Source organism: Bactrocera oleae, chromosome 2, assembly GCF_042242935.1.
Source record: "Bactrocera oleae isolate idBacOlea1 chromosome 2, idBacOlea1, whole genome shotgun sequence".
Taxonomy (NCBI): domain Eukaryota; kingdom Metazoa; phylum Arthropoda; class Insecta; order Diptera; family Tephritidae; genus Bactrocera; species Bactrocera oleae.
In genome coordinates this window covers 22,494,928-22,503,687 of record NC_091536.1, presented here as the reverse complement: position 1 = coordinate 22,503,687, position 8,760 = coordinate 22,494,928, and positions in this window count along the sequence as shown.

The window sequence follows — 8,760 nt, the reverse complement described above, 5'->3', positions numbered from 1 at the left end:
GATTGAAATATCTAATAGACTAGACTGCTAAGATACCAATTATATGTGCTCGTGAACCGTTTATATCGATTATTAGGTATGTTTGTTATTTTAACGCGGAGGATGAGTAGATTTCTACTTTTTTCTACAAATGTATTTTTTGGAAAAACAATATTTCATATTTTAAGACTTAAATAATTGTTGCAGAAGATTTATTTTCCAATTCAATAATTAAATATGAGCAATGAAATTTACATAGTGCATATGCTAACAATTATCATTAAAATATTAACCACACATATACATATGTACAAACATAAGTATGTATTTAATTACTATTTTTTTGATTACTTTGCTAAATTGCAGTTTACGCAACAAAACATAAAATATCGGCATTTCAGCTGTGCTGGCATAATGCGACCGCAGCTATGCATGTATATATATATATATGTGTGTGCAAATGAAAACAGCGCTGACAAACCACCAAAATGACAGTTCATTGCTAGCAATGATGGCATGAAATATATTTAGACAACAATTGCTAAACATTAGCAATTCTCCATTGGCAATATTGCTAGCAATACAGATTTTTAGCAATCTTGAATTTCCAGTTGAGATGCCCCGTAATAAAATTGAGCGGATAAGTTTACATAACTATAACGTGGTTAGACGTTGAATATGAATAAAATCGCTCCATATTAAATGAAATTTCTTTGGTTGAGTTTATATCACACATACCTCATTTAAATATAGCAAAATATAGTAATTAAATTTTGTATAAAAGCTACATACATATATAAGTTAATAAAATACCAAATCCGATTGTATGGATTACGATTTTGTCGGATAAAGCATTTTAAATTTTTACGCAACACTTTTTATTATTATTAATTAAGGTTTAATTAAATCCTTAAAGTACCTCCCCCAGCTTTGTTTCTTACGTTTTTGCGAGAGACGGTACAAAAGCCTACCATAATTTATCTACAACAAAAAGTGAGTGACCCTATCAACCTACGACTATCTACATGTATATAAAAATTAAATTGGGAATCTGAATTTAAAACATTATTGGCATCGTAACATGTGGATTCAAAGTTTGAACTGTAAAATCAGTAAATATATTAGCGGCTCAATAGAAAAAAGCTCAGGCATTCATTGCAAAATGTTTAGAGACGGAATACCGGAGCAAAGCTCTTAAACTTGACATAACTAGGAAGAGTTAACTTAACTAGAATCTTTCAAAAATACCTATTATTATGCATATAAGAGCGCTTTTCTTTTGTTTTTGGAGTTTGTGAATCTATTACCATTTAATTGGTGGAAGTGTTAACTCTATATCAAAGAAAACAATTTTACCGAGTTTTAACTTTCCATCTTAATCATATAAACGACAAACTTTTAGGTCAATCGGCCTCACCATGTGGCTGATGCATTTTCGTAGAGAAATAACGAGAGCATTTGAGAGCGTTAAATTTGTTTTACGACTGCGCAGATTGTTACGCATTGTAAACTTTCAATATCTACATTTGTAAGTAGTATTCTGCATATAGGACACACGAGAGTAAAATAAACAAGTCATATCGAACACTGTACAAGAGACGTCTCTTCGAATGACAATGATTCCAGCATTGGAATATGTGATACACAACTCACATTCCTTTATTACGAAGCAGTAGGTCTTGTTTTCTGGAAAGCTCAAGCTCTGCGTTTCCTCAAGCACAGCCCAACTGAACTTGCGTGCTTTTAACATACTAGTATTTCAAATTTTGAGAATCAATTGCAATTGCAAAACAATGTTCGAACTCATTGGACTGTCTGCAAGCAGCTCATTAACGTTCATGTTAACCAAACTGCAAATAGTTTCTCATTAAGAAATAAATATATAAACAATATTTAAAGTTAAAAAAAATATATATATATTTTTAAATATTATTTTTTAATTTTAAAACTACACATAAAATAAAGCATTATTAAGCTTTAAGTTACAAAAACAATTGTAGCACTCTGACGACATAAACATTACATAATATGTAAGTGAAATATGGAATTGTTATAGCAAACAGTTCTTTCACATGCCATACTCGTATTATCGAGTGCTAAATCGTTCCATTTAATCTGTGGAGCTGAAAACTAATACCGTGTTTTTGAATAAAATTTAAAAAATGTTTGTTGAAAACGGCCATGTATGAGTATACACACATAAATTGATTCCTCATATTACGGAGTTCACCCATTCTTAAAACACTATGGCAATTCGCAAAGCGAATCTAACAATTACGTTTGCTTCATTGGGCTGATAGGTATGATGTATATTATTTACATATAAGGGATATTATTTGACCAAGTTTTGTTATTATAATGTTCAAACCTAATATTACGTCGTTACATAATTTATTGGAAAATTCTGTTGGCCCATTTACACACATCTGTATGTAAACATGGTTGGCATTTTGCCTTAAAACAATAATTGCTTTTTCATACACGCCACTTAAACATTTTGACCTTGGAAAGTGCTGATAGGGTATTAAGGCGATGGTATCAGTCATCAATGGTCCTCGTGGTTTCATAACTTTCAAAACACTTAGGAGAGCACTAACGACATACAGAAGTACATACATATACACACATACAGTATGTGTGCACACACTAAGCCGATTACATATAACCAACCAAATTGTATAACTTTTTTGCCATTTCTGCAAATATTATGGTTCTGGTTTTCTTCGATCCTAATTTAGCTGATCTCAAGTATAAAACATAAGTTTTATAAAAATTACCGAAATTACCAAAACTAAATGTAGTACATTGAAACAACATACCTAAACTTTCTTACTACATTACTTCATACAATATGTGAATGTATTAATACTAAAGTACATACTAGCAAATATTGATTTTGAAGCTAACGTGAAGTAATGTGTGCATGTGTGGTTATGTAATTAAAATAGATCTCAAATACAAAAGTGACTCCTTTTCCTACCCCTTTATACATACAAATGTACACATACTTACCATATACAAATTGACTAAAAATGGTAAATCATCACGAAATATTATATAAAACTGAATAAATGTACATACATACCCATACCCATACCCATAGTACGTACCGCTGACTACGATCACATATCCCCTTCACTTCATAACTGTTAAAATGTTAAATCGAAAAGGGAATCCTTTACACTTATATACACCCAAAGAGGGTTGGTATTGCAAATGGGCGGAATGGGGCCATTGCCATGCCCACAAAATTCCATTAGTCGAAATCCACTAAATTGCCATAACTAAGCTCCTCAATAAGATACAAAGCTGTTATTTTCAACGATATGCAGTAGGTAAGTGCATCTATGATTGAAATAAGTTTAATTTTAAAGTGGACGTGGCCCCACCTCTTAATAAGTTTAATGTAATCTCCTAAACTCCATTCGAGCTATATTAACCAAATTTACTCTGGACGACTTAGACTTAAATCTTTTTGCCATCCCTATTCGAATTATAGCAACGCCCACTGCCCATATAACTACTAAAAGTGCGTTAAACCTATAACTAAATAGGGATGGAATGTGAGGATTTCATAGGACCGCTATCAAATTTAGACGAAATGCGAACACCGCCCATATTTAAGTGAAAACCAATATCTCGAGACCTACTCTACCGATTTTAACCGAATTCGGTACGTAATATTATTCAAACATTTCTACATTGCAGTTCTTTTGAGATGTGCCACGTTATGAATTTTTCAAGCTCCCAGATACCGAATATGTGCAGCCCAGTTCTTATAGCGACCTTTTTATTGAAAATATCGGTCAGTCTGTGAGATATGTTATAGAAATGCGGAAAGAATACTTTTTTGATAATAATAAGTCTGTACGTCAAAAATAGGTTGAATCGAATCAGTAATTCCCTTAGCCCCCATATATCTAATAGAGAGATTTCCGAACTTCCGGCTGACTTCATACCGCCATATAGAAATTGAAATTGCGTATTTTTCTAATAAGAATGTATCGTTGTGCATAAGGTGTTTCCCCACCTTTGATTGTGGTAAGTTGCAAGAGTATAAAATGTTCGGTTGCACCCGAACTTGGCCCTCCCTTAATTGGTATCAGTAAATTTAATATTTAAACAGAATTATGGGCATATGGCAATCGCAACAGCGTTTTATTAAAGCCTTACAGGTGACCTATGTGGTCAATTGACAGGCCGCTTCTTTCATTCGTTTCTGTCACTAAAAGCTCGTTCCCATAAAGTATTGCCTTAACGAGTTACGATAATTTCCATTCACATAGAAGTCGTTCTTTGTTCTAATTGTAAATAAAGTACATACCTATTTCCTCTAATTGTTAAGTTGTGATTTTCACCGTCATAGTACCAAAGATACTTCGGAATAATAAAATTACACCAGATACAATATTATTCGAACCCGTGTTTACTTTACTATGTAACCATTTCTTTACCAACATGTGTGGTAAAAATAATGCAGATATATTTTTTTTATCTGGTATTACCTCGAAGGACTTTAACTTTTGTACGTAGATTTATACTCCGATATATCAAATGTCTCTAAGGTGATTAACTTAGCTATTTTCTATTAAAACTTTAATAAAATCTTAAAATTAAATGTATTGCGAAAAACTCTGTAAACTCACTTAACTCTTACTTGTCCTAGGATTTGGCAATGCTTAATGAACCACAATTATTTATATACTTATGTATGTAAAAATTACGTGTTACGATGTTTGTGCGGGGTAAGCTCTTAAGCTACTGAACCGACTTAAGTAAAATTTAGCACACTGTGTCCACTTTGATCCAACTTAACAGATAGCATAATTTATATCTCAATTATACTATAAGTCAACACAATGCATATACAAAAAATATTTTTCGAAACAGATGCCTAGGTTCAAAATTCAAAAAAGCTTAAATTATTATTATTAGCTTGACTAAAATGCCGAGAAAAAATGTTCAAACCTTAACAATCAACGTAGCAGAGATGCACAAACGCAAACGTCATAGAAGAGATTAACAAAGGAAGAACAAATAAAATGCGGCAGACTAATGGACAAACAAGAGCGCCGCGTGAACAACACATCTGATGATTTACGACAGACCTTGCCGCTCATTTTTCGCTCTACTTTCGTCGATAAGATAAATGTCTGTTTAAAACTGTAATTCTTATGGCGAAGTGTGAAAGACTTTCAAAATTAGGTATTTTTTGAAAAACACACCATTTTACAGATTCATAAGCATATGTACATATGTATACTACTGTATCTTTATATGTATTTGTTAATTTAAATTCATTTAAATGTGATTATATGTGGATAAATTGTAGTGTGAATATGGTGGTCATCATATGTTAAATGCCACAGATCCAGATAAAAACTTTTGCCATTAGCAAACCAGCGTTATTAATGCCAATGCTGTATACTTGCAAATTTACATAAATACATTTTGTATATAAACATACATACACACATGTAGATTTAGACATTCTGAAGAAACGGAAAACCAACTAAATGTGTATTAAATTACTAAAATAACTTAGTTACGCATTTAATTTAGTACTATGTAAATATGTATGTTTGTAGATGTAAATATTTATTTACGTATATTTGAAGTAAATGATTCCTTAGAAACTATGAAGTATTTCAGTTCTGATGCAGTATCTAATTTACTATTTATAAACCAATTTGAGAGCATAATTAAATGGAAACCTAAAATAACGTTCACAATTAGTTTCGAAACTATTTTTACGTACTCTTTTTCGCTGCCAGCATTATGATAATGCAAAGCACAGAAAATAAAAAGTGGTATAATAATCCTTCCGTTCTACAAATTTTTACCTTTTCAAACCGTGCTAATAGAGAGCAATGTGAAAAATTCATTGTCGGTTCCTGATCCATTTGGAATTCGCATTTGGATCTACCCACCCAAGTCTTGCTTTATTTATTTAAAGTTATTCTTGGCTGAAATGACTTCCCACCGCACAGTATTCAGAATAGTTCTATAATCGATAGCCACGTAGTAGCTGGTAATAGCATGGGAAACATCAATGTTTGGAATTGGTTTTAATTTATTAATTTTATGAATAATATAACAAGTACGGCATATTAATTAAAATTAAATTGTTGAGAAATAAATTTGCAGACACTTTTTAATAATAAATATACAAATATTTAATAATAAATTAGAGATTTTGTAAAGTACAAATTCTGATACCTTATATTTAATTTTGTTTCTAAACCTCTTTATTGATAATTGAACTTGAATTAAAACGCAAGAAAAAGTTGCAATCCGCTTTGTTATTTTTTATTACATAAACTCACAAGTCTACAATATACATACATACATGTATAAACTCATTTGTGCAGCCCACTGTATTACGCGGTGAGTTGGAATCAGATATGCAAACACACAATAGAGAAAAACAAAGAAAAATAGTTCGCCCAAAGCAAATTTGTCAACATCTTGAAGTGTATTTGCTAAGTCTGTTAACTATTTTTGAGTTTTAATTAGAGGAATTAATTCTACATAACTATACTTGCAATGACTTGCTTGTACAGCACAGCCTACAGCCTAGAGTTAATTAAAAGTTATTAGACTAATAATAAATTATTCTGTATTACGAAATGCGGTTTGCCCAGCAAAACCCGAAGATAATAGTTAAAATGAGATATGACAAATGAATAATAATATGTGCCGTTCATAACAAAAGGATCAGATTGTTTTAAACTTTATGTCCATATTTCAGCAGCTTTTCTACTGTACATTTTTTATATCCTCTTTATGGTAAAGTAGAATTTATGAAAAATTTGCGCAGCTATTAATATTAATAATTTCTATTGTCGTTTCAGAAGGAAATCCCACGAATCGAAACAAAACAAAAAGTTTTGTAAGAGCACTTAGCTAAATGTAGACGGGTTTTGAGAGACATATGAACTCTACTAAATGAAAGCATAACTAGACCAAAAGATAAAAAACTAAGCGAGTAAATGTTATGTGCATACTAACAAAAATGAATAATTAATGCCATGCTCTGAACCCTAAATAATGGAAATTGCACGTAGATGTAGATATTTTGGCAAAGGTATCATAAAACTTAATTATATAAATTGTATAATTTCGTGTCCAGAATGCCTCTTTAACAGTAATAAAAATAATTAAAATGGCCATTTGAGCCAATTTCGTAGGTACAAGTTTTTAAGGGTTCAGATGGGTTTCGTTGAGCAAAAAACGCCCTATTTTCAATAATTTTTTTTTCATATAAAAAATTAAATATTTTATTCAAACTTTCTATTACACCGGAGATACATATTTGATTAAGATGTTGTGAAATTATCAATGGAAAATATTCAAAACTCGGTCATTACGACGTCATTTCCGGCAGTCGCTCGGAAAAAAGGTGCTTCCGCGTTAACAGCAGAACTTCTGACAAGGTTATCAAAAGTAAAATGAAAAAAATATGTGTTTGAACTGAGAGCATTAACAAGGTATTGAGATGAAAAAAAACAAATTGTATTTTTGGCAAACGTTTAAAAAAACTGTAACTGAATTCAATACCTTGTAAAGCATATCTTAAAGACCTGTGTAAATTTCATTAAGATCGGTTCGGTTCGAGAGAAATCTTGACAAGCGAATTTGAAAACACAGTTACGAGAAAAACACGTTTAAAGTTTTAAGTGATTATATAGCTAACCTCGAGCACGCAACTTTTCACAACTGTACCTCCAAAACTATTTTTGGGATCAACTTGAGAATTCTGGACAATATTCTAGAGATGTTATAGAATTAAATAAGATAATAAAACAATTTTTTGTTTTTTTAAGCCGTGAAACCCATGTAACCCCTTAAAAGAACAAAGGATGTCATACAACTATAAATACCTTATGCTTACATAAATGAACTTTATGGCACTGATCGTAGATATTACTTGAAGATTTTCGCAGAACTCTTCACCCTTGGAAGGATCGGGACTTACAACTTCCGAAGATTGTTGAGATAGAATTTTGTCGAGACCTAAAAAATTACACCGTCTTTCTTACTTGTATATTTCTACATTCTGTATAATATTATACTACATATATATGTATATGTTCTTGAAGGAATGAGTCTCCATTTCTAAGCGCCAAGAAATGCTACTGCGATTAATGCCTTAGATGAGGCGACAGCGTTTTCCATTGCTTATGTTTACACATGTGAATTTAACCCTTCTGCTTTAAATTATAGCACACAAAAACATAACAATACGGACCGTGGCTTTAGATGGTATAATCTAAACGTGCAAACACAGGTGTGAAAGTATTAGAAACAAATTATTACCTTGCCTTTGGGAGTTCCGGGAACCGTCACTTTTTTGTCATACATAAGTCGCCCTCATTATAAACATTTTTGCACATGCATACAAGACACCGATGTTACAGAGTTTTAATTACCGCTTTGTGTTTTTTTTTTTATAAATAGGAATGGTACTTGCAATTCACTTGTAGCCCGACGGCAAGATTCAATAGGAACACACTGACAATGGCCAACATATACAATACCATACACTAAAACATAAAATATATGTAAATTCACTGACTGCATGACATCTGTGCGTACACAGACTGCAATTAAATTGTATGAAAGGTTCAACCATATCTTGATAAATAGGTATTTGCATATACAAGTATACTTATATGTATGTTCGAATAATAATCAAGCTTCAAGGTGCATTTTTTATAGCAACTATACATATGTATAACCAAATCTGAAAACGTAACGGATCAACGGTTTGCATTCAAT